The sequence below is a fragment of the Trichomycterus rosablanca genome, chromosome 18, assembly GCF_030014385.1.
Source record: "Trichomycterus rosablanca isolate fTriRos1 chromosome 18, fTriRos1.hap1, whole genome shotgun sequence".
Lineage (NCBI taxonomy): Eukaryota > Metazoa > Chordata > Actinopteri > Siluriformes > Trichomycteridae > Trichomycterus > Trichomycterus rosablanca.
The window spans coordinates 14303792-14328584 of NC_086005.1; the positions used below are offsets into that span (position 1 = coordinate 14303792).

The window sequence follows — 24793 nt, forward strand, 5'->3', positions numbered from 1 at the left end:
ATTAGAACGTAAAATGTGCTGGTCTTAAACTTTTGGATGAGTACTCTCTCTCTTATATATATATATATATATATATATATATATATATGACTTAATATAACTTAGACTTAAGTATTAAATAATTAAAAATAAACATTGGATTTTCTTATATTTTTTATTATTAGTTAAAAGCAATATCTTCTTATAATCACAAAAATTTGTTGCATTATTTATTACACTTCTGTGTCTTTTGAAGTGAATATAGTTAAATTAATTGCAGTTTGTGTGGATAACAATTAATAACGACCCAAGATTTTAGAACCATAAATTGGTAATTGAGTCATATAGTATCAGAAGCACATGGTCACTAAACCCATAATGAATCATGTTGGGGATCAACCTATGATTATTAATGCAAAGTTTATTAGACTATTTCTGCTCACAGGAAAGAAGTATTTAAATGTGTTACAGAGTGTTCATTTATATACACACACAAACACACACACATTTACACACACACAAATATTTATAGATAGATAGATAGATTACATTAACCTCTAATAAAGTTCAATTAAGTTTTCATAACACATAAATAAATGTAGTTTTGCAACAGTGTAGTGAGGGCCCTTTGCTGTTCCAGTATGGCTTCACCTCTGTATCCAAAAAGAGGCCATAAAGACCTGGTTTGGCGAGTTCTTTGAAGAAAAAATAACTTTAGAATGATCTAGAATGTGGAGAGATAGATAGATGAGAGATAGCCTTGATGATCACCTACATTAAGCTTAACCTTAATAAAATTTAATTTAATTTCTCATAATAGATAAATAAATGTATTTTTTATAAACATGAAGAGGAAATGTAGGGGGGGGGGGTAGAAGTATATTATATATTGAGCAGCACTTGGCAAAGAAAACAGTTTAGAAGATTTTCCGTTCATGTTTCTTATTTATGAACTGTCTTTTAGCAGCTGAATGAAATGCAGTTCTTTAACTGTTGAGAAAGTAAACGACTCTGTTGAGTATGAACAGTCTGATTGACTCTGCAGATTCACTATTGTTTGTTTGAGATGTTTTGGTTTGAGCGCTTGACTTGTCACTGTGGCATTTGGCGGCCTCTTTGAACAGGAGCTAAAACTGATCAGTTGTCAGACACTTGTTACGCACACAGTTGGGCGTCAAGCTGTAAAATCAGTCTGCCCTCCCAACCCGGCACACACAAACAGTTGAACACACACCAACACATGCAGTCCTATCACACCTAAAATAATTGGAGCTCTGTTTGTCTTGGAGAGCATCAGAAATATCCCTCAGCTGGTCGAGCTCTCGTGAAGGCTTAAACTTTTCAGCTGCTCGTCGATGAGCTTTCCATGCGTGGTACTGGAGGACACGAAGCTTTTTTTTTTGGCTCTGTGATACATAACAGTATTTAATTAGCTGGGGATGTACTTGCAGCTGGAAAACGGGACTTGTAGTACATTTGGAAAAACAATCAGAGTCAAAAGTTTACATACACTTGTAGGTGACATGAAGCAGTCAGAGAGTCTGTTTTGCAAAAAAAGAAGACCCTGCTTTGCTTTTTCTTTGGTCATGTGATCAGCAACAAACTTATCAAACTTTAAGGTGCTAGTTTGGGAGCAGGGCTTTTTTCCTTGTACAGCTTGCTTAATTGTGGACAGTAATTGAAGTGTAATGTTTTAATTTTGGAGTTTTTGAATTCTTAAACATAATAAATGCTAATTATATTAAGATAAAATATGCAATTATTTAAATGACAGAGCATGAATTGTGTGTATTGTGTGGGTGTTGTGGTATATTAGAATGACCAGAATGGACAGACCTTGAATATCAGTGTTTATTGTTGTTATAATATTTTGAAACATTCATTATTACAGTTTGGGGTCTGTTATAATATAACAGGGTCATTTAAATCTACATAAAGCGTGTATTTAAAAAGTGTAATTTAAATTTTGGTAACAGTAATATTTAAAAATCTGTGTTTTATAAGGGCACTCAGGTGGCACAGCAGTCTATTACACTAGCCCATCACTGCTGAGATCCTGTGTTTAGATCTTGGCCCTGCCATGGATTGGTGCCACATCCAGCATATTTCTGCTTTGCGTGTATTGTTTTCTGGTTAAACTAGGCCTATCAAAGCAGTTGATTAAAATGTAGCGAAATAAAAAATATTTTTTATTAGCAGTGAAACGATTAACAGTAATGGCTCCCTTTTAAATCACAATCAAATCGGATTTAGTTTGGCTCATAAAATCTGCATTTTATCAGCCTTTGTCAATTTGTCTCCACTCTAATCATGTGTATAAGTTAGTTTATGCTTGGCAGGCCGATAGGACCCTGCAATATTTTACCAAACAGCCTAGAACATCAAGTGAATGTAAGTGAAATAACAACCAACAGCATTTATACACACTCCACACATCTGTGTAGAACAGCTTAAGCTAATGACTTTTCCAACTGGAGTGACTGATCTTCGTCTTAGTCTGTCTGCTCATGGAATGCTCAGCCATTCTGATCTGCTTGATCATTTAGTTACTGCAGGTTTCACTTTCATTCAGATTAGAGCTCAGTGACGTGTATGTGCCATTTCATGATAGAAATATACCATGCTTTACAAAATTTGACAAATTCTGACTATTTTTAAGCAACCAACAACATACAGACTTGTCAAAACATTAAACAAATGACTATCTTAGCTTCAAGCCAGGCTTTTTAATTGGTTACGAGCAAAACACAGCAGATGTGATAGTAATAAACAGTCAAATGAAGATACGCAACCTAGAAGAAGCTACTGCAAGAACTTGTATTGAACCACTTTTTTTGTTATTCAATTTACATCCAGTGTGCATATTCCATTTAAATCTACACACATCTAATGTGTTTTGACTTTGTTTTTTGTATTTTAATATGAGCAGATTTAAAAATATGACATAAAATAGGGATTTTAATGTGTGCAGATTAAAAAATATGATTTAAAATTGGGATTTTAATGTGTGCAGATTTAAAAACATGACTTAAAATTGGGATTTTAATATGTGCAGATTTAAAAATATGACATAAAATATGTATTTTAATGTGTGCAGATTTGAAAATATAACAAACATTGGTATGTTCATGTGTGTAGATTTATAAATATGACATAAAATTATTTTAATGTGCAGATTTAAAAATATGACTTAAAATAGGTATTTTAATGTGTGCAGATATAAAAATGACATAAAATATGTATTTTAATGTGTGCCGATTTAAAAATATGACTTAAAATAGGTATTTTAATGAGTGCAGATTTAAAAAATATGACATCAAATATGTATTTTAATGTGTGCAGAATTAAAAACATGACTTAAAATAGGTATTTTAATGTGTGCAGATTTAAAAACGTGACTCAAAATAGGTATTTTAATGTGTTCAGATTTAAAAATGACTTTAAATAGGTATTTTAATGTGTGCAGATTAAAAAAGGACAAAATTAGTATTTTAATGTGTGCAGAATTAAAAACATGACTTAAAATAGGTATTTTAATGTGTTTAGATTTAAAAATGACTTTAAATAGGTATTTTAATGTGTGCAGATTAAAACATATGACATAAAATAAGTATTTTAATGTGTGCAGATTTAGAAATATGACATAAAATATGTATTTTAATGTGTGCAGATGTAAAAATATGACAAAAATAGGTAATTGAATGTGTGCACATTTAAAAATATGAAATAAAATAGGTATTTAAATGTGTGTAGATTTCTGGTGCAGCTGGTTTCGTTATAAAAGTTGTTGCTGTTGGTTGGGAAAATTTCATGCAACAAGTTGCAGTCATGGCTAAATTGAAAAAGCCATTTTAAAATTTACAATCATAAAAGAATCGCCCTCTTCATTTGCATGGGTCTCTGTCCATCTATCCTGTATTGGAGCAATACACTTTGCTTTAGTCAGGATTTAAGCCTAATTTATTCCTCCCTGCCGGTGTGAGGGATTGTTTTCCATGCTTTTTTGTGCATCTTCTCATGTCCCATTGATTGGTGCTTGTGCTCCCCCACCACCCTGCCCCTGGGACTGGAATTGGAAATCAGCGATCGTCCGATTTTGCTAAAATAAAACCTTTTGTATCTGTTTTGTATCTGCCTCAAAATGCTTATCTGTACATCTCTGGATTTATTGTTTAATCATGCACTTCTCATTGGAATTACATCTTCCATCAGTAGAAAAATGTGCTAAAGATTCTGTGGAGTGTGCACTTCTGCACTAGTAGAACTCTAGAGCATTTTGTATACAACCACACCAATGGAATACTGTTTTCCAGGGTGCATTTAGCTAGACCAGACCTGAGTGCTGAGGTGGAGGAGACTTACCTCACCCCACCGGACTTCACACAAACCTTCCAGTTCTCACCCACGTTTTCACATATGTGCCCCCTAACACATACACCCACTCATTCACTCACTCACTATGATGAATCACTTCAGCTTTAGTCATCTGTTTTCCCAATTTAAACTTCTAGACTATTTTCTTCTAGTCCGTGGAGAAAAACTTCATCAGGCATTGAAATGTGCTTAGACTTCTGTAGTAGGCCTGGTAATAAACTATTTTTAAGAATGATACAGTAAATACACATTTTATTTTAATCTTTATCTAGCATATTGAGCATAATATTGGAGGGAAAGTACATTTGTCCAGTTTTTGGGGGGAAAGCACAGTGGATCTTCAAATATTAGTGCTAAAACTAAATCAAACAAGGTCCTGAGTTTTGTATACTGTCTGTCTGCAGAAAACTTAAAATTCAGTTTCACCTTCTAAATCATGTTGCTAGGTGGATTTGCCACTCTAAATTACCCCCGCTTAACGTAAGTCAGTTTATGTAATTTAATTTAGCATTAGGAATTAATTAAAGCAAAATATGGTAAAAATAATAAATGTTGACTACAAAATATAAATTGCACAATTTTATTTTACAGAGCTTCTGATAAGACAGAGGCATTGCTCTTATATATCTAAAATAGGCTGTGGATTTACCATGGACCATTGTGTCCACCTGCTTCTTTACATGTCTGTTTATCTCTTGCCTTGATGCTATGTTTGCTTATTGAATAGACACTGAATGAGAATGTATCAGACAGCAGTGGTGGAGAGAGGCATCTTCTATTGCGCTGTAGACGCAGCAGTGTTGGCGAGGTCATCTCAGCCTGACCTTATCTCCCAATGTCCTTCAGTGTGGAAACATTCAGTTCCCACTTTTAAAAACTCCCTAAAGAGGTTAAACCCTCCCTAAAAATCATCTAAGGCTGAGACCGTGTGTGTGTATGTGTATATACACCTATCAGCCATAACATTCAAACTCACTTTCCATTTTATCAGCTCCACTTACCTTATAGAAGCACAATTAGTGCTACAATTACTGACTGTAGTCCATCTGTTTCTTTGCATGCTTTGTTAGCCCCCTTTCATGCTGTTCTTCAATGGTCAGGACTCTCCCAGGACCACCACAGAGCAGGTATTATTTGGGTGGTGAATCATTCTCAGCACTGCAGTGACACTGACATGGTGGTGGTGTGTTAGTGTGTGTTGTGCTGGTATGAGTGGATTAGACACAGTAATGCTGTTGGAGTTTTTAAACACCTCACTGTCACTGCTGGACTGAAAATAGTCCACCAACCAAAAATATCCAGCCAACAGCGCCCAGTGGGCAGTGTCCTGTGACCACTGATGAAGGTCTAGATAAACAATCGTCTCTGACTTTACATCTACAAGGTGGACCAACTAGGTAGGAGTGTCTAATAGAGTGGACAGTGAGTGGACACGGTATTTAAAAACTCCAGCAGCGCTGCTGTGTCTGATCAACTCATACCAGCACAACACACACTAACACACCACCACCATGTCAGTGTCACTGCAGTGGTTAGAATGATCCACCACCTAAATAATACCTGCTCTGCGGTGGTCATGTGGGGGTCCTGACCTTTGAACAACAGGGTAAAAGCAGGCTAAAAAAGTATGTAGAGAAACAGATGGACTACAGTCAGTAATTGTAGAGCTACAAAGTGCTCCTATATGGTAAGTGGAGCTGATAAAATGGACAGTGAGTGTAGAAACAAGGAGGTGGTCATGCCTGATCGGTGTATATAAATATATATATATACAGTGTATCACAAAAGTGAGTACACCCCTCACATTTCTGCAGATATTTAAGTATATCTTTTCATGGGACAACACTGACAAAATGACACTTTGACACAATGAAAAGTAGTCTGTGTGCAGCTTATATAACAGTGTAAATTTATTCTTCCCTCAAAATAACTCAATATACAGCCATTAATGTCTAAACCACTGGCAACAAAAGTGAGTACACCCCTTAGTGAAAGTTCCTGAAGTGTCAATATTTTGTGTGGCCACCATTATTTCCCAGAACTGCCTTAACTCTCCTGGGCATGGAGTTTACCAGAGCTTCACAGGTTGCCACTGGAATGCTTTTCCACTCCTCCATGACGACATCACGGAGCTGGCGGATATTCGAGACTTTGCGCTCCTCCACCTTCCACTTGAGGATGCCCCAAAGATCTTCTATTGGGTTTAGGTCTGGAGACATGCTTGGCCAGTCCATCACCTTTACCCTCAGCCTCTTCAATAAAGCAGTGGTCGTCTTAGAGGTGTGTTTGGGGTCATTATCATGCTGGAACACTGCCCTGCGACCCAGTTTCAGGAGGGAGGGGATCATGCTCTGCTTCAGTATTTCACAGTACATATTGGAGTTCATGTGTCCCTCAATGAAATGTAACTCCCCAACACCTGCTGCACTCATGCAGCCCCAGACCATGGCATTCCCACCACCATGCTTGACTGTAGGCATGACACACTTATCTTTGTACTCCTCACCTGATTGCCGCCACACATGCTTGAGACCATCTGAACCAAACAAATTAATCTTGGTCTCATCAGACCATAGGACATGGTTCCAGTAATCCATGTCCTTTGTTGACATGTCTTCAGCAAACTGTTTGCGGGCTTTCTTGTGTAGAGACTTCAGAAGAGGCTTCCTTCTGGGGTGACAGCCATGCAGACCAATTTGATGTAGTGTGCGGCGTATGGTCTGAGCACTGACAGGCTGACCCCCCACCTTTTCAATCTCTGCAGCAATGCTGACAGCACTCCTGCGCCTATCTTTCAAAGACAGCAGTTGGATGTGACGCTGAGCACGTGCACTCAGCTTCTTTGGACGACCAACGCGAGGTCTGTTCTGAGTGGACCCTGCTCTTTTAAAACGCTGGATGATCTTGGCCACTGTGCTGCAGCTCAGTTTCAGGGTGTTGGCAATCTTCTTGTAGCCTCGGCCATCTTCATGTAGCGCAACAATTTGTCTTTTAAGATCCTCAGAGAGTTCTTTGCCATGAGGTGCCATGTTGGAACTTTCAGTGACCAGTATGAGAAAGTGTGAGAGCTGTACTACTAAATTGAACACAGCTGCTCCCTATGCACACCTGAGACCTAGTAACACTAACGAGTCACATGACATTTTGGAGGGAAAATGACAAGCAGTGCTCAATTTGGACATTTAGGGGTGTAGTCTCTTAGGGGTGTACTCACTTTTGTTGCCGGTGGTTTAGACATTAATGGCTGTATATTGAGTTATTTTGAGGGAAGAATAAATTTACACTGTTATATAAGCTGCACACAGACTACTTTTCATTGTGTCAAAGTGTCATTTTGTCAGTGTTGTCCCATGAAAAGATATACTTAAATATCTGCAGAAATGTGAGGGGTGTACTCACTTTTGTGATACACTGTATATCTCACATGCATCTATTATGAGAGATGAGAATAACAGATGATTGAAAATGCGTTGAGATGTCCAATTATCTAGCTGCCCACAATAAGGGTATTTTGTTCAATTACACATGCATAGTGATACTTATTTATTTTATAAGATGTAGTCTTAGTAGCAAGTGCCTGCTTATAGCTTTTAGCTTTCTAGCTAATTATTTTAATAGCAAAAGCCAAGGCAAACTGATTTAAAAAGGCAAACAATTAATTATTAAGAATGAACCTTTAATACTAAAGCAATGTTTTAGAAATAATAAGCTGCTGCAAGTACTAATAAAAGTTTTAGCTTATTCTGATTCTTGGTGCTACAGGCTTAGTTAGATGCTCAACATACACAATTGGTCATATTTATTCATTTGTATAGCGCTTTTTACAATGGACATAGTCTCAAAGCAACTTTACAGACCAACAGACCAAAAACCCCTGTTGAGCTAGCCGAGGGCGACAGTGGCAAGGAAAAACTCCCTCAAAATGACAAAAAAAAAACCTTGAGAGGAACCAGACTCAGCAGGGACCCCCATCCTTCTTGGGTGGCCTGGAGAATAATTTGAATGAATAGGAAAATCATACATGCAGCTAAAAGTTATAACTAGCAAAAATTTTTTTTTATAAATAATAATATATTGTAATCAGTATGGTGTTTGTGGTTTTTCTTATTGCCGCTGCAGAAATGACCTATAACATACACAGAGCATAGCATGGTTCTCAGCAGTATTTACACAATACAGCTCTCTGTGAAAATCCACCACCGGCTGGTGTAAAAGAAGCGGCTGGTGAGTGCACACATGTTGAAGAGGCAAGGTGATTCCCAAACAGTTTTGTTTTTCAGTGCTAAACTGTTTTGTCATACAAACAAAAGTTAAAGATGACCTCCTGCTGTTCGTACAGCGAGTTAGAGATACCAGAGATGCCAGTCAGAGATGCCAGAGATTGAAAAATGAAAACAACTGTGCAGCGAATAGTAATGCTACATCAAAATCAAGCAGTGATCGCAGCATCATGTCCATGAGATTTTGCTTAACCAAATGATTTGAGCGAACAAAGGAATAAACATGTATTATTATTAGAAATGTAAACAACTTAAATTAAGTTGTTAACAGCTGCTTGATGAAGCTTCTGTCATGTCTATATTTAATTAGCTTTAATGTCTCACATGCCACTGGTGAGTCGTTGTGAGAAGAAGCAACAGCATGTAAACAACTGACACATATCAGTTCCTTCATTTGCTTTAGTTATCTACCTTGTGTGTAGAGTGTGTAGCTCACGCATTAGTTATCTTCAGAGGTATTATATAGAAAACCGGCTCTCTCCTCCTTAACTATCCAGATGTTTTCAAGGCTGAAGTAGCTTTGCCAAAGATGATAAGCTGAGGCATTTCTTTAGTGAGATTGCAATATGAGGGGAAATCTTAAAGCTCTATTAGGGCAGAGTATTTTTTGGTATATACTAAAATTCTACAACCCCAAATCAGAAAAAGTTGGGACAGCATGGTTAATGCAAATAATAAAAAACAGAGTTTCTTACATTTACTTTGACTTTTATTTGAGTGCAGACAGAATAAACCCGAGATATTTCATGTTTTGTCTGCTCAGCTTTATTTCATTTATTAATAAACATCCATTCCTGCATTTCAGGCCTGCAACACATTCCAAAAAAAGTTGGTACAGTAAAGCATTTACCACTTTGTAAGGTTGCCATTCCTTTTCACCACACTTAAAAGAGGACACCAAGTGATTTAGTGTTTCAGCTTTTATTTAGTCCCATTCTTCCTGCAAACACGTGGTCATCGTTGTCACATTTTTCAGACAAAATTCTCCCCACGTTCTCTATTGGGGACAGGTCAGATCCTCCGGCCATCTTTGCTCAAGCAGACTCAGCCATTCCTGGGTGCTGCTTTTGCACCAAACCATGATTACAATCACCTGTTTGGAATCGCATCATTATTTAGTTTTTTCACCTCATTACTAGCCCTAAATTCCCACCGTCCCAACTTTTTTTGGAATGTGTTGCAGGCCTGAAATGCAGGAATGGATGTTTATTAATAAATGAAAGGAAGTTGAGCAGAGAAAACATTAAATATCTTGGGTTCAAACTGTCTGCAATCAAATAAAAGTCAAAGTAAATGTGAGGAACACTGCATTTTAATTTTATTTGCATTTTCCAAACTGTCCCAACTTTTTCTGATTTGTGTTGTTTTGGTATATATTAAGTAATAAATGTTGAAAACTTAATCATGTAAGTAAAGAATGAGAGTGTGATCTTTTTCTAGCCAGCATGCTGAGTTAATAACCATTAATGTTAATGTATGTTAATAAATCATGTGTACTACATACTGTAAGTAGAAGCAGTGCTCTAATTTGACAGTTGTATGTGGTTTGGTACACAGCTCAAATAATGGATTTATTTTGTGATTTATTGTTGAAGCTCACATTGGCCTGAGATCTGAGATTGCAGAATTAGAAGCTTTTCCTAATTTGTCCAGCTTCCTCTTTGATCAATTTCTTCTTTATTAAAAACCCTTATTATTTTTGTTCATAACAACCAGTTTAGATTCACTTTAATGATTGCTATTAAATAATTGTTTTTTTAGACGATGACAAAATAGGCTCGCGTAAGAAGCGAGTAAAGGAGGTGGGTAATACACGGAGCGAACTGAATTTAAATAGCAGCCGTAGTCCAGCCATGCCGGACGACCTCCGGACAGGATGTGGATTGTGTTTCCCCAGACAGAACCCGATCCGCTTTTCAAATACGTTTCTGCAGCGGTGGGTCTCGTGCACCTGTGCCTTAAGAATGTGAAAAGCCATGACACTCAGGATGGGACGAGAAGAATGAGAGGGGGTGAGCTCCCTCCTCTAGCTGACACCTAGATCACCACAGTGGTTAAATAATTAGGTTTGTTTTACTGCTTTTAGTGTCTGAGGGGGCAACAAGTGAGCATTAGTTGTGTGCAAATGACGGAGCAGAGTATAGGTAGGTGGTCAGGGAGCATTTGTTCGTTTGTTTATTCGAAGCCGGTGAGAAAACAGGCGACTAATTACACCCCTCCGACAAATGGGAAAACGTTTGCATGGAGCATATGTGGACGGGACATTTGAACTGAACAAAAGGGAGTCATGTGTGCTCACATGGCTAGAGTAATAGTGAGAGCGATGCAGACTTCTCTGTACAATACCCTCTCACACATGGACACATGACGGATGGGGAACAGGTGGGCGCAGACTCTGGCACTTCATGAAACGAGAGGGTTTATTTGGGATCCCTCTGGTATTGTGTGCCTGAATGTGCTTGTGCAAAACACTGAAAGATAAATGGAAAGAGAGAGAGAGAGGAGAGAGAGAGAGATGGTGAGTTGTAGATGGAAGTTGAGAGTCTGCTGTCATGCTTCATGTCTAAACCTGGTGTGGAAGACAAAGACAGGACAGGGAGGAGTTGCTGGTCACTTGCTGTCACAAGCCTTATCACATGCTCACGTCCCAGTCCACTATAATGGGACACCAATTATTTTTATTGTCCCAAACCGAATATAGAGTTTCATGAGCACAGATATTTTGCAACATACTCGCAGTGGGAGATTAACCGACATGTCTTTGTTGTTAGAGAAACAGCAGTATTAATAGGGCTTATAGGATCCAGTGTTTTGGTATCTTACGTTGCGTTGCCTTAAAATCTCACATATCAAAGCACTTATTGTAACAGATCATTTATATCTACAAACCCATTACGGAAATCTGTGATTTGTTCATTGTTTCGAACCTTTATTTAATTAACTAGAGTATAAAGAAATAATTTCCAATATTTTAAATTTCCAACTTAATTGTATTTTGTAAATAAAAACAAATGTAGAATTTGATGCATGTAACCCATTAAAAAGTTGAGTCAATTCATGTTTTCCACTGTTTCAAGTTGAATTTTTGCCCATTCTTGCTTGATATAAGACTGTTACATGATGCAACATATATTTTTAATAGGACACAGATCTGGACTCTAGTCAGGCCAGTCAAGCACACACACTTGCTGAAATTGCCATGAACTTCTCAGGAAAACTTCCCCCCACATGTGGAAGCCTCCCATGTCAATGGCACTTATGCACCCTCATACCATGACACATGTTTGCTTTTGCGTCTTTTACTAATAACAGTCTGGATGGTCCCAAAATCGAGCTAAAACATCGACTCATCTGACCACAGCACAGCATCTGAGATAAGCTCAGGCCCAGAGAATTTGGTGGCATCTCTGCATAGAATTGATGTCTGGATCTCTCTTTGCAAAATTTGTTTCAGATTACATTTTCTGATGCAGTGGTAACCTGTGTTGAGTGACAACGGGTTTCCGAAGTACTCACAAGAATCACAGTAGCATGATGGTTTCTCTTGCAGTGTCAGGCAGATCCAACAGTGGTTTACAGTCTTGCTATACATGAAATTAGTTTTTTCTGGATTCCCTAAATCCTTTTACAAAATTAGATATGGTAGATGGTGAAGGACCTGAATTATTTGCAATCCACTGATTGGCACAAAGGGGTGAGCCACAACCGGCTTGCAAAGCCTTTGCTGTTGTGGTGGGCGGATCGATCCAAATATCGATATTATCGATACCAACGTTGGTATTGGTATCAGATCGGTACTAGTGTGATGAGATCGATACTTTAGTTTTACTTTTTCTCTGCAACATTCATTACGTTTCTCCCATTTCGTTAGAAAGTAAAGACCATGTCTGTACAGACTCCGCTCCTCTCACATCTTATGTGCTCACCTCGCTCCTCCTCTCCTGCTCTGCTGTGTTTTTTGTTGTGGTACCGTAACGTCGTTATGTTGTTAAAATCCTAAAAGACATCAGTACATTAGTAGGCACTGGAAGATTATAAGTTTTTGAATAATTTGCTTTGCAGATACAGAAATTGGGGCAATTTTATGGAAACAATAGTGTAAACTATACGTACGTAAAGTACGGACGCACCTTACGCACTTTGCGCACCCTACGCAAATGAATCAGAGCATGTAGTGAGCCTCTTATTCCGTGTTTTGGTGAATGAGAGCTCTTTTCTTTTGACTTTGTGCTTATAAATGTAAACAGAATAGCATCGATTTTTTTATTTTAAATTAACAAGGACACATGTATTCAGTCAAATTTACAAATGTATTCACCCAGCAAACACAACTATGTGGTATGAGTTAGCTGCTTGGTGGTGATACGCCATGATGGTAATGTTGTGAGAAAGTAAAGCACCAGAAACAAGAAATCGGACCGAATTTATTTACAACCCTACTGAGAGCAGCTACAAAAAATATGTATTACAATAATACACCTAAAGGTCATGAAAATTCATTCAGATTTAGCAATTTGATGATACATCTACCTTAATTATTAAAAAGTATCGGTATCGGATCGATATTGGCGATACTGGCCCTGTATTTACTTGGTATCGGATCGATACCAAATTCTGCAGTATCGCACACCACCACTTTGCTGGATCTTTTTTTTATACCCAATTGTGATACTTTTTTTTCCTGTCACCTGCTTATTATAAAATGTTTTAAAATGGTGCAACTTTTATGAACTTTTATTTTGCTTTTATCCCAACTTCTTCTGAGTGTGTTGCAGGCATAAAATTCAATATTTGTTTATATTTTTAATATATTTTTAATATTTTTAATAGAAGTTGTTTCTCAGTTAAATAAGGTTCAAAAGAATGAACAAATCACAGATTCGTATTTCTTGCATTGTACAAAAAGTTTCAGCTTTTCCAGAAATAGGGTTTGTAATAAATGCTGTTAATTAGCAGGTAATGTAATAGATCATATCTGTACAGCTGTGTTTGTAATTGATTTAGTCATTTCAAAGTGAAGCTTTTTTTTCTGTTATGTTGCCCACCACCTGTTCCTTTCTTCATGTACAAATCTTGCATCTCTCACTAACTTTTGTTATATTTGCTTCCTATCATAACATTCGTCTTATCTCGCTATTTGAACTACTCAGCTCGGTTGCATCCGCAGTCTTCCTCTATCGCTTTGACCCGGTGGCCGTCAGCAGATACTACAAATGTGTTCAATGTTATTTTATGCAAGGTCCTTTGTTTCGGGTAGTGAATAAAAGCCAGGAAATGATCCAGCGTTCTGTGGAATTCACGGATCACGAGTTATCAGTCCACATCACCAAAAAAACACCTGCTCCCTTTGTGACCTTTGAGGAGGAAACAGAGCCCAGTGCTTTATCCAGCTCCGCTCTAAATTAGAGCGAGTGAGTGCGCTTTTTATCAGATAGACTTTTGCAAACGTCTTTGAAGTGCAATCAGATGGCACAGGTGCTTCTCAGGTAAATGAGCTCACGAGCAGCGGGCCACGATGACCCTGGCCAAGTCCTCCCCTCCGGTTCTAGCCGCTCCCGCGATAACGCGCTCTCGCTCATTTAGTTTGTTTTAAATGGGAAATGGAAGAGCGTCCTGCAGATTATTTTACCAGCAGAATGCCTCAGTGAAATTCTGGCAGGATCACTGGGATTTGGTCACTACAGATCTAAACAGGTACAGGTGTCAGAGATGATGGAGATGGATCGGCTGCTTGAAATGGAAATTCAGGGTGATTAAATTTTATTTGGACATCTTGAAATAAAGTGAAACCACATGCTACACGTTTGCTCTCATATTTTACAAAAGGAGTTGGTACACTGTTGAACAAGTTAGCAATGTAAACAATGCCACTTGCCAGCGCTTGTACAATGATGTATTTTATCAACAATGAGAAACTGGATTATGTAAGTTGCACAGCATGTTTTTAGAAGAACCCAGCTGACGTTTAAACAATCAAGCTGTAAGGAGATGATTGTTTAGACATGACGGTGAAACCAGTGTATCAGTAGCCCAGAGACTTACAAACACAATTACCAACCTTCTGACCACTGTAACTGCTGAGCTAATACTCACTCCATAAATCAATATTACAGATAAATAAACAAACATCTAACAGCCTTAACTGCTCTACTTTAGTCAGATTTGACTAGCTTAGTCGACACGTTTTCCACCACACTTGTGAGCTATAAAGCCTTTGGTGGCTTGATTTTTTCCATTGCGCTTTTTCTCCCACCGGTTCAGCCAAAATTAAATGGGTGAAAATATATCACAGGCGTTACTGTTAAATTAAATTGGAAGTAATTATATCCTACTAACTGTTTTTCTCCCATTTTCTTCCAATTTAGCATAGTCAATTTGTCTTCCGCTGCTGGGGGATTCCCGTTTTTTTGCAGTCGAGGTGGGTATATTGCTGCTCACGCCTCCTCCGACCCGCGCGCAGCCCTTAATGGAACCCTTTTCCACTCATGCACTCTGCACAGGCGCCTCTATCCACCAATCAGGGTCCTTACACAGTGTTTTGTAGACCCCACCCACATAGTCTTGTCATCCCTCCCTTCAGGCACTGCCAATTATGCCCGCTAGATGGCACCCAACCCACCAGTGGCGACGCCGAGTTTCGAACCGAGGAGTTCAGAATCTCGGCGCTGGTGTGCTAGCGGAATATCCCGCTGCGCCACCTGGGCGCCTACAGCTTTACTATGGTGATGGATGTGGTAGGGCTGGGGATACCCTGGAAAAACAAAGAGGTCGGAATACACCTTGGACATGGTGCCTGTCTTTTGGAGGGCATCCCTCACTCATGCACTTATTTAAACTCACACTAATGGGTAGGAAGATCTGCTTAGAACTGATTGGCAGGTAAACAGAATGCTGCCTTGTGAAATTTGCTTACATTTACCTGCCACCTTTGAATTTCCCTTCTGTTTTAAGAGCCTGGAGGGCCGAAAAGACCCTTTTCTGTACTTTTATTTGAAGAACACATCAACTAATAATAATAATAATAATAATAATAATAATTACAAGAACCATGCCAGATTACTGGATCTTTGCTGGCCTCAGTTTGTTTTACTCAGTTAATTTTTCTGTCTTTACTAAATTGAATCACATGTTCTAGACCGGCAAAAGCCCAAACTGTACAGAGGCTCCCACAGAAACACTGAACTAGATCAACTTAAAAGATTGATGAAGACCAGCACTGATTTCTTTGCATGCATCTGAGGGTCTTTCTTCATAAGAACCCCATAAATCTATCATCCATTGGTCACGGGTGCCAGGCGATCCTGCCTTCCCGTGGACTCTTTGGGTCAGACGAATGCCGAACACAACCGTGAAGACTCGCATGTAACTGTCAGTAGCAGGAGAAGGCCAGTGGCGTCTGGTTGGAGATCATTCGAGTAGACAGGGGAAGATGGATAGGAGCTCTCTGCTTTGTCACGCAAGCTTAGGCTGTGTGTTGCCGGGGTGGCGCTTGCTTTGAAGTGGAAAAGGGGTTAAGAAGAGCAAAGGGGGTTGAATGACCGTTGGGGGACAGATAGATCCGTGTCCACCACAGGGTGAAGACAGCTGGGTCAGAACTTTTCTGAAGACGGTTTAATGGTTGGAGAGATGGAAAATTCTGCTGCTCTGCTTTAGTGGGAATGTGCAAAGAGCCTCCTTACTCATCTGTATGAGCAAATTATCTTTCCAGATGTTGTGATTAACATATAATGCTTTATCTCACTTACAGTTTGCATTCTTATACAAATTAAATCATATTCAGTGTTTGTTTTTTGTTAATGGAAAATGTCCAAAAGTCTAATGAGCTTAAAAGACAAATCTGTACTATTCCCTACACACATTTGTGCAGTAATAAAATTTCCTTATGCTGTCAGAATTAGACTTCACCTTTATTCATTTGGCGCCCCATAATTGTTAGAAACAATTAAAAATATTTTTGTTTATTTCATCGGCATCTGTTCTGGTTTGTGCCATTAAAACTTGCTGGTATTTATTAATTACACTTCACATTTTATGACCTGTGACTTCACCCAGCACCCCATAAATGCCAAAATCGCACTAAAACAGTCCGGTTCAGTTGTGTCGTGTTTGAGAAATGAACCACAACCACATTGGTGTTATTTTGGAGTTAAAGGGGGTAAGAAGTGACATCACAAAGTAAATAGTGACATCACAAAGATAAATATTGCTTAATAATGTGATAAAATGGCACAAATGTTCTTTGATTATGCTGTTGATCGTGTCAGTGTGTCCTTAATAATATAAACAAGTCTGGCTGCTTTGTTTTGCTGTTTTAAGTCCATCATTCTTGTGGAACACTTTATTAATTTATTTTGTACTGGATTTAATCTGAACATTTTAATAAGCATAAGCTAGAAAACAAACTACAGTCAATTACAAACAGTCAGTTACTCCTATTTTCTTGCATTTTTTTTATTATTTATTTATTTATTTTTATTTTTATTTATTTTTTTTTATTTATTATTTTTTTTTTACCCCTTTTTCTCCCCTTTTAGGGCATCCAATTGTTCAATTAGCATCGTGCTTCCTCTCTGTCTATGCCGAACCCTGCCCTGACGGAGGTGATTAAAGCTAACCCGTATCCCCTCCGAAACACGAGCAGCAGCCAGATGCATCTTTGCCACCCACACATTGACGAGTTTGGCGCCACCTAGCGTTGCATGCGGAGAGACACACCCTAAGGGCACCCTCTCCCATCTCTGTGTAAGCGCCTCCAATCAGCCGGCAGAGAACGCAATCGCATTCTGACAGAGAGAGACCCACATCCGGTTCTTTGTCCCACCCCCCACATGAGCCACTCAGCTTCGAACCGGTAAAGCAAGGCTGGATTCGATACCACGCTCTCAGAATCCAGCCCTGGTTGCAGCGCGTTTCTTTTTACCGCTGCGCCACCTGAGCGGCTATTTTCTTGCATTTTATAAATTTACATTCCTGATACTCATAAAAGCAAGTAGAAAAAAATGTTTAATTCAACTGAACTACATTTAATGAAGACTGATATGAGAGATTATATTCATTGCAAATTTTATGCTTGTGACTGTAAATACTGTCATTGACGTCAGTTAACACCAAGACTCGATAAGGGTATCATGAATAACATGATTAAATAAAACAAATTACAAGCAATTTGGATGAATGTGTCTGAAATTGTAATATTTAACAGTAAAGTTTAAAGAGAAAAAATGCCGCTCAGGTGGCGCAGGGGTAAAACACGCTAGCACACCAGAGCTGACATTTCGAACTAGTCGGTTTGAAATTCAGCTCTGCCATCTGGCTGGGCTGGGCGGCTACATAAACACCGATTGGCCTGTTCTTCATACAGGGTGGGAAGCCGGAGAGGGACCTCATAACTGATGCAATTACGACCTCTGCTGGCTGATTGATGGCGCCTGCACAGAGTCGAGGAATAATGCATTGATCAGGGTGTGACTCTCCGTACACAAAAGCTGATTTGCATATTAACTCGCATCGTGCAGGTGAAAAGATGCAGTCGGCTACTGCACACGTGTCGGAGGGGGCGTGTGTCAGTCTCGCACTGCTCAATCAGAAGTGGAGGTTAGCATCAGTAGAGAGGAAGCATAATGCAATCGAATAATTGGATACGACTATTCAGCCTATTCTGAGAATGAACCACATCAGAAACCACAGTTTTGCTACAGTTTCTTTATTCATGAGGGGCTGGATGAAGACATTGTTCAACAAAAGTAAAGACAAACTAATAACTTTAATAAAACGTTTTTAAACATGTAAGGTGTAAAATTTCCACGCATTGTGCAGAATTGTGTCTATGTATCCTGAGAGGTGGCTGTCATAATTCACAGCTAATCACAGTTTAAGCTCATTTTCATTAGTTCAGTTAATCGCAGTTGTTCAGTCTACCTCTGATACTTAAGCTTATATTTTACAATCAAGGTATATTATTAATATAATGACTTCATCAGTATAATCAAATTAGAGTGCATTGTACAGTGCCTTGCAAAAGTATTCAGCCCCCTTGAACTTTTCAACCTTTTTCCACATTTCAGGCTTCAAACATAACGATATGAAATTGTAATTTTTTGTGAAGAATCAACAACAAGTGGGACACAATTTCATATCGTTATGTTTGAAGCCTGAAATGTGGCAAAAGGTTGAAAAGTTCAAGGGGGCTGAATACTTTTGCAAGGCACTGTACTTCTCATTTTTCTTGCTTTTATTTGGTTGCTCCCAGATTTAGGAGTAGCCACAGTGGATCACTCTGGTCTGCATACCTGATTTGGCACAGTTTTTACACCAGATGCTGTTCTTGAAAGAAACCCTTCTCTTTTTATCCAGGCTTAGAAGCAGCACTAAAAGCACACTTACAAGTGCAACTCCTGGTGGCTAGGCTGTTCAGCTATTGGCCAATCATTTCTGTGTAGATGCCCAACACTACTGAGATTTGGACTGTGTATATAAGCAGTAGTGAACTAGTGCATTTAAGCACTGTTCTACCTAAGCACCTTGACATTCTACTGTTATTATTCAAAGCAACAATTTGTGCTGGTAACTTTTTCTCCAATTTTCCCCCCAATTTTGTCCCCTAATCTAGTCGTATCCAATTACCCTGATTGCGTTACGCTTCACCTCTACCTATACAACCCTCCACTGCTGACTGAGGAGCTCCGCAACTGACACATGCCCCCTCCGACACGTGTGCAGTACTGACTGCATCTTTTCACTTGCATGAGGCGAGTTCATATGCAGATCAGCCTTGTGCACGGAGAGCCACACCCTGATCAGCATTATTCCTCTACTCTGTGCAGACGCCATCAATCAGCCAGCAGAGGTCGTAATTGCACCAGGGTGGCTAGCCCCAGCCTGTGAACAACAGCCAATCGTTGCTCATGTAGCTTCCCAGCCCAGCCGGATGGCAGAGCTGAGATTCAATACGATGTATTCAAAATCCCAGCTCTGGTCTGCTAGCGTATTCTACCACTGCGCCACCTGAGCGGTGTAACTCGATAATTCCTAACAATAATAATTTGGTGGATTCATGACCACTGCTGTTGCTAGAACTAAAATATGACAGGGAGTATGGACCATCTTTGTTGTATTACATTACATTCCAACATAATGTTGTTTATCTGGTATCTTCTGTGTATATCTGTTTTACTCCAAGGTCTGAAAGGCAGACATAATTTGTATTTATTTCCATTTACAAGGTCTGAATGAGGCTGTTATTCAGATTTAGTGGCCTAAATTAATCGGGAAAGACATCTTATTTATATGAATTAAGCAGAATTTTATGCAGGTTAAAAGTTTAGTCACAGGGTTTATGTTTTGTCGACAGTTTGCTTCTCTCAGCAGTGAATCAGATTTTCGTCCAGCCATGCAAGCATGTCATCACTGACCTCAGCCAGTTTTGTTGGTTTTGTCTATAAGTGGAACATGCTGATGGACAGATTGAGTCGGTACAATATTGTTGACGTTAAAAGTATAAAAACATGGCCATGGGCTCAATGTAGTATGCTCTACTGCTTATCAGTGACATTTCTATGATCTGGGTATTGTTTATTTTCAGAGCTCCCAGATTGACCTCACAGTTTTATTATACACTGATCAGCCATAACATTAAAACCACCTCCTTGTTTCTACACTCACTGTCCATTTTATCAGCTCCGCTTACCATATAGAAGCACTTGGTAGTTCTACAATTACTGACTGTAGTCCATCTGTTTCTCTACATACTTTTTTAGCCTGCTTTCATGCTGTTCTTCAATGGTCAGGACCCCCACAGGACCACCACAGAGCAGGTATTATTTGGGTGGTGGGTCATTGTCAGCACTGCAGTGACACTGACATGGTGGTGGTGTGTTAGTGTGTGTTGTGCTGGTATGAGTGGATAAGACACAGCAGCGCTGATGGAGTTTTAAAACACCTCACTGTCACTGCTGGACTGAGAATAGTCCACCAATCAAAAATATCCAGCTGACCACTGATGGTCTAGAAGATGACCAACTTAAAACAGCAGCGAGCGATCGTCTCTGACTTTACATCTACAAGGTGGACCAACTAGGTAGGAGTGTCTAATAGAGTGGACAGTGAGTGGACACGGTATTTAAAAACTCCAGCAGTGCTGCTGTGTCTGATCCACTCATATCAGCACAACACACACTAACACACCACCACCATGTCAGTGTCACTGCAGTGCTGAGACTGATCCACCACCTAAATAATACCTACTCTGTGGTGGTCCTGTGGTGGTCCTGACCATTGAAGAACAGGGTGAAAGCAGGCTAAAAAGTATGTAGAGAAACAGATGGACTACAGTCAGTAATTGTAGAACTACAAAGTGCTTCTATATGGTAAGTGGAGCTGATAAAATGGACAGTGAGTGTAGAAACAAGGAGGTCTGTTATTTATTAAAATGTGGTGGGTTTGGTGGTACTTGGAAACACTAGGCATAATCACGGCATTTCAGCGTATTCAATCCGTCTGAAGTGCCTAAAGAAACCCTTTGATTAATTGGCATTGATCAATGGAAAGTCTTCAGTACTAATTTTGCTGTCTGGCACCTACACAACCAGTTGTGCTATCATGCTGCAATGGCATATCCAGATGTTATAAGTATTTGTTGAAATTGAGAAGACACTGAGATACAGTGGGTTTAGATCTTCTAGAGCTATATGTTTCAGAAGCATATACCTTGCTTCTGTTGAGCTTCTCCATCCTCTTGCAGCCCCATTTAGAGGCAGAGAGAGTGCATTAGCCACAGAGCAACTTAAAAAGCTGCTCAGTGTGTGTGAAGCTGTTTTGTGGTGGAAGTGGCGTTGCCCTGTTACGTTGATTAACCACAAGACTAATGGTACAGATCATCCTCCAGCCCTAAGGGACACAGCTCCTTCTAGCAAAAAGAACTACCCTCACTCTCTGGTTCTGTCTCTTTCTGTTTCTATATAGTTACAGCTGTGATGTATTAATACAGATTAAATAAAAGCTGATATTATAATATAAGCGGTGGCCTGTAAACTCTGGGCGAGCTGTTTTTTTTATCTGTACTTGCTCAGCTGATAAGTGACACAGCAGGCTGCTGACATGAAGGTCATTGCTGTGATTTGCAAGTCTTTGTGATCTTCTAGTGCACTGTACACATTTTGTGCACATATTATACCTTGTTAATTACAAAACATGGTAAAAGGCTATGAGAAATACAACCCCAAATCAGAAAAAGTTGGGACAGTATGGAAAATGCAAATAAAATAACAATGCAGTGTTCCTTACATTTACTTTGACTTTCATTTGATTGCAGACAGTTTGAACCTGAGATATTTCATGTTTTATTTGTTCAACTTCATTTCATTTATTAATATACCTCCATTTCTGCATTTCAGACCTGCAACACATTCCAAAAATGCTGGGACAGGAGCAATTTAGGGCTAGTAATAAGATGAAAAAAATAAATAATGATGTGATTCCAAACAGGTGATTGTAATCATGGTTTGGTACAAAAGCAGCATCCAGGAAAGGCTGAGTCTTTGATGAGCAAAGATGATCAGAGGATCTCCAGTTTGTCAACAAATGTGTGAGAAAATTATTGAAATGTTTAAAAACAATGTACCTCAAAGAAAAATTGGAAAGGATTTGCATATTTCTCCCTCTACAGTGCATAATATCATTAATCGGTTCAAAGAATCGGGAGAAATTTCAGTGTGTAAAGGCCAAGGGCGCAAGGTTAAGCTGAACGCCCGTGATCTTCGATTCCTCTGGCAGCACTGCATCAAGAACCGCCACTCAACAATAGCTGATATAACGACATGGGTGAGGGATTACTTTGGCAAATCTTTGTCAAGCACTACAATACAGAGTTACATGCACAAATGCCACTTCAAACTTTAATGTGCAAAAACGAAGTCTTATGTGAACCATGTCCAGAATCGGCATCGACTTCTCCTGGCTCAAAAACGTTTAGGGAAACGTGTATTGTGGTCAGATGAATCAGCATTCCAGGTCTTTTTTGGAATAAATGGACGCCGTGTGCTCCGGCCCAAAGACGAAAAGGACCATCCACACTGTTATCAGCAACAAGTCCAAAAGCCAGGGTCTGTCATGATATGGGGCTGAGTGAGTGCCTTTGGCAAAGGTCATTTACACTTCTGTGATGTACATTAAGATATTAGAGCAGCATATCCTGCCTTCAAGACGTCATCTTTTCCAGGGACGTCCATGCATTTTTCAACAAGACAATGCAAAACCACATGCTGCACACATTACAAAGGCATGGCTGCTGAATAACAGGGTACGGCTATGGCTAGAAATTATTTATCTGGTGGGCTTCCTTTGAATTTATGGTGTTTACCCTCGATGTCTGTTAAAATGTCTACAAACTTTTCAGTTTTTGTTGTGTCTCTTACTTAAACTGGCATGGAATCCACAAAATCTGATAATCAATGTTATTCCAACACTGAGCCACTTGCTGATCACAATAATCAAAAAGAATCTTGTGATATTACTGAAAGCTTGGCTTTCTCTGTCTTCTCTGACTTCTGTTCCCCCATAAATGATTGATAGGTTTGGGTCGGGTGACTGAGGAGAAAAATCCATGACAGTCAGCAGTCCTTGATTTTCTGTGCTCTTCAGGAAGCTTTTGATTTGTACTGGAAAACACTGTAATAAATTCAAGAAAAGGAAAAATAGTACTTTACTAGTGGTTTCAAACGTTCACCCCCACTGTATAACCAATTAGAGTGAGTAAGTAAGTAAATGAGAGATGCAGACACAGGGCTACTAGATTAAAGGTTATGCCATAAAATAGTGGCGCTGGAGTGTGAGGCCCTGCTGTGTTTACATCTCCTACGGTCTTTAAAAGGTCTGTCTGACAGCTCTGGAATTATTAATGGCTCCACTCTTAGCTCATTTCTGGCAGGCCTGCCACTGGATGCTCAATCCACGCCTAAAGGGCTTAAAAACTGATACCCCCCTCCCTCCATAGCCCAGCCTATTCTACTGTTTCCGAATTGAGAAACAGAGATCACCACCCAACCTCATCTCCAATCAAAACACCCACAGTCATCTATTACAACTAAGTAAATGTAGAGAGGTGAGTTTACACCATGGGCGAGGAGCCGTGGGGGCACCTAATGGAGGCAAATGAGAAGATAAACAGCATGCTAGGGATGAAGATTTATATTGCTTTTAACCCCATTCACACACGGAGCATGTTTTCCTTTTACTCAACAAAGAAGCAGTGGCGGCATGGTGGTGCATCCGGTAGTGCGGGTTTCATCTGTCTACTCCAGTTTCAGCCCACCATTTAAAAACATGTAAACACTGAACTGGCTGCTTTTAAAATGACCCCTAAATTAGTGACTGAACTAATTACAGTTTGTGGTAATGTGTAAGTGTCTGATGCCCTTAGAAGGACTGGTTGCCTGGCCAGGCTGCTTTGCTTTCACTGTTTTCAAAGGGTGCAGAATCCAGAACAACCTTATGTAAAACGTGCTTAGTTAAAAATAGTACAAATAAATAACAGGTAGTGTGTATGGCTTTCACGTCCAGTCACTGTCTCTGAGAAGTTTGATTTGTTCTTTCAGTGGGTTTCTTTCAGTTCCTCCCACCTCATACAAACATTTAGGACACTCAGGTGGCGCAGGCGGAGTGTCCACACAAACACAGCTGGCCGTGTTTGAGGGAGAAAGGGTCAGACAGGATCTCTTCCCACTGCCACTGAGATATGAAAACTCCGGGAGTGGTGCGGGCACTCACAGTACACGATACAGCTCCGTGTGGGAAACCCAACCCAGTACTGGCAGGTGATAAGAATTGGACATACACTGATCAGCCATAACATTAAAACCACCTCCTTGTTTCTACACTCTTCACTTACAATATAGATTCCACAATTACTGATTGTAGTCCATTGTAGTTTCTCTGCATGCTTTTTTAGCCTGTTTCCACCCTGTTCTTCAATAGTCAGGACTCTCCCAAGACTACTACAGAGTAGGTATTATTTGGGTGGTGGATCATTCTCAGCACTGCAGTGACACTGACATAGTGGTGGTGTGTTAGTGTGTGTTGTGCTGGTATGAGTGGATCAGACACAGCAGCACTGCTGGCGTTTTTAAACACCTCACTGTCACTGTTGGACTGAGAATAGTCCACCA

General features: G+C 39.5%; 1 protein-coding gene across 3 annotated transcripts in view; it reads left to right on the forward strand.

Moving 5' to 3' along the window:
* The window catches only part of bmpr1bb (bone morphogenetic protein receptor, type IBb), a 151434-nt gene that overhangs the window by 106760 nt on the left and 19881 nt on the right, over positions 1–24793 (forward strand). The gene's annotated exons all lie outside the window — the stretch shown is intronic.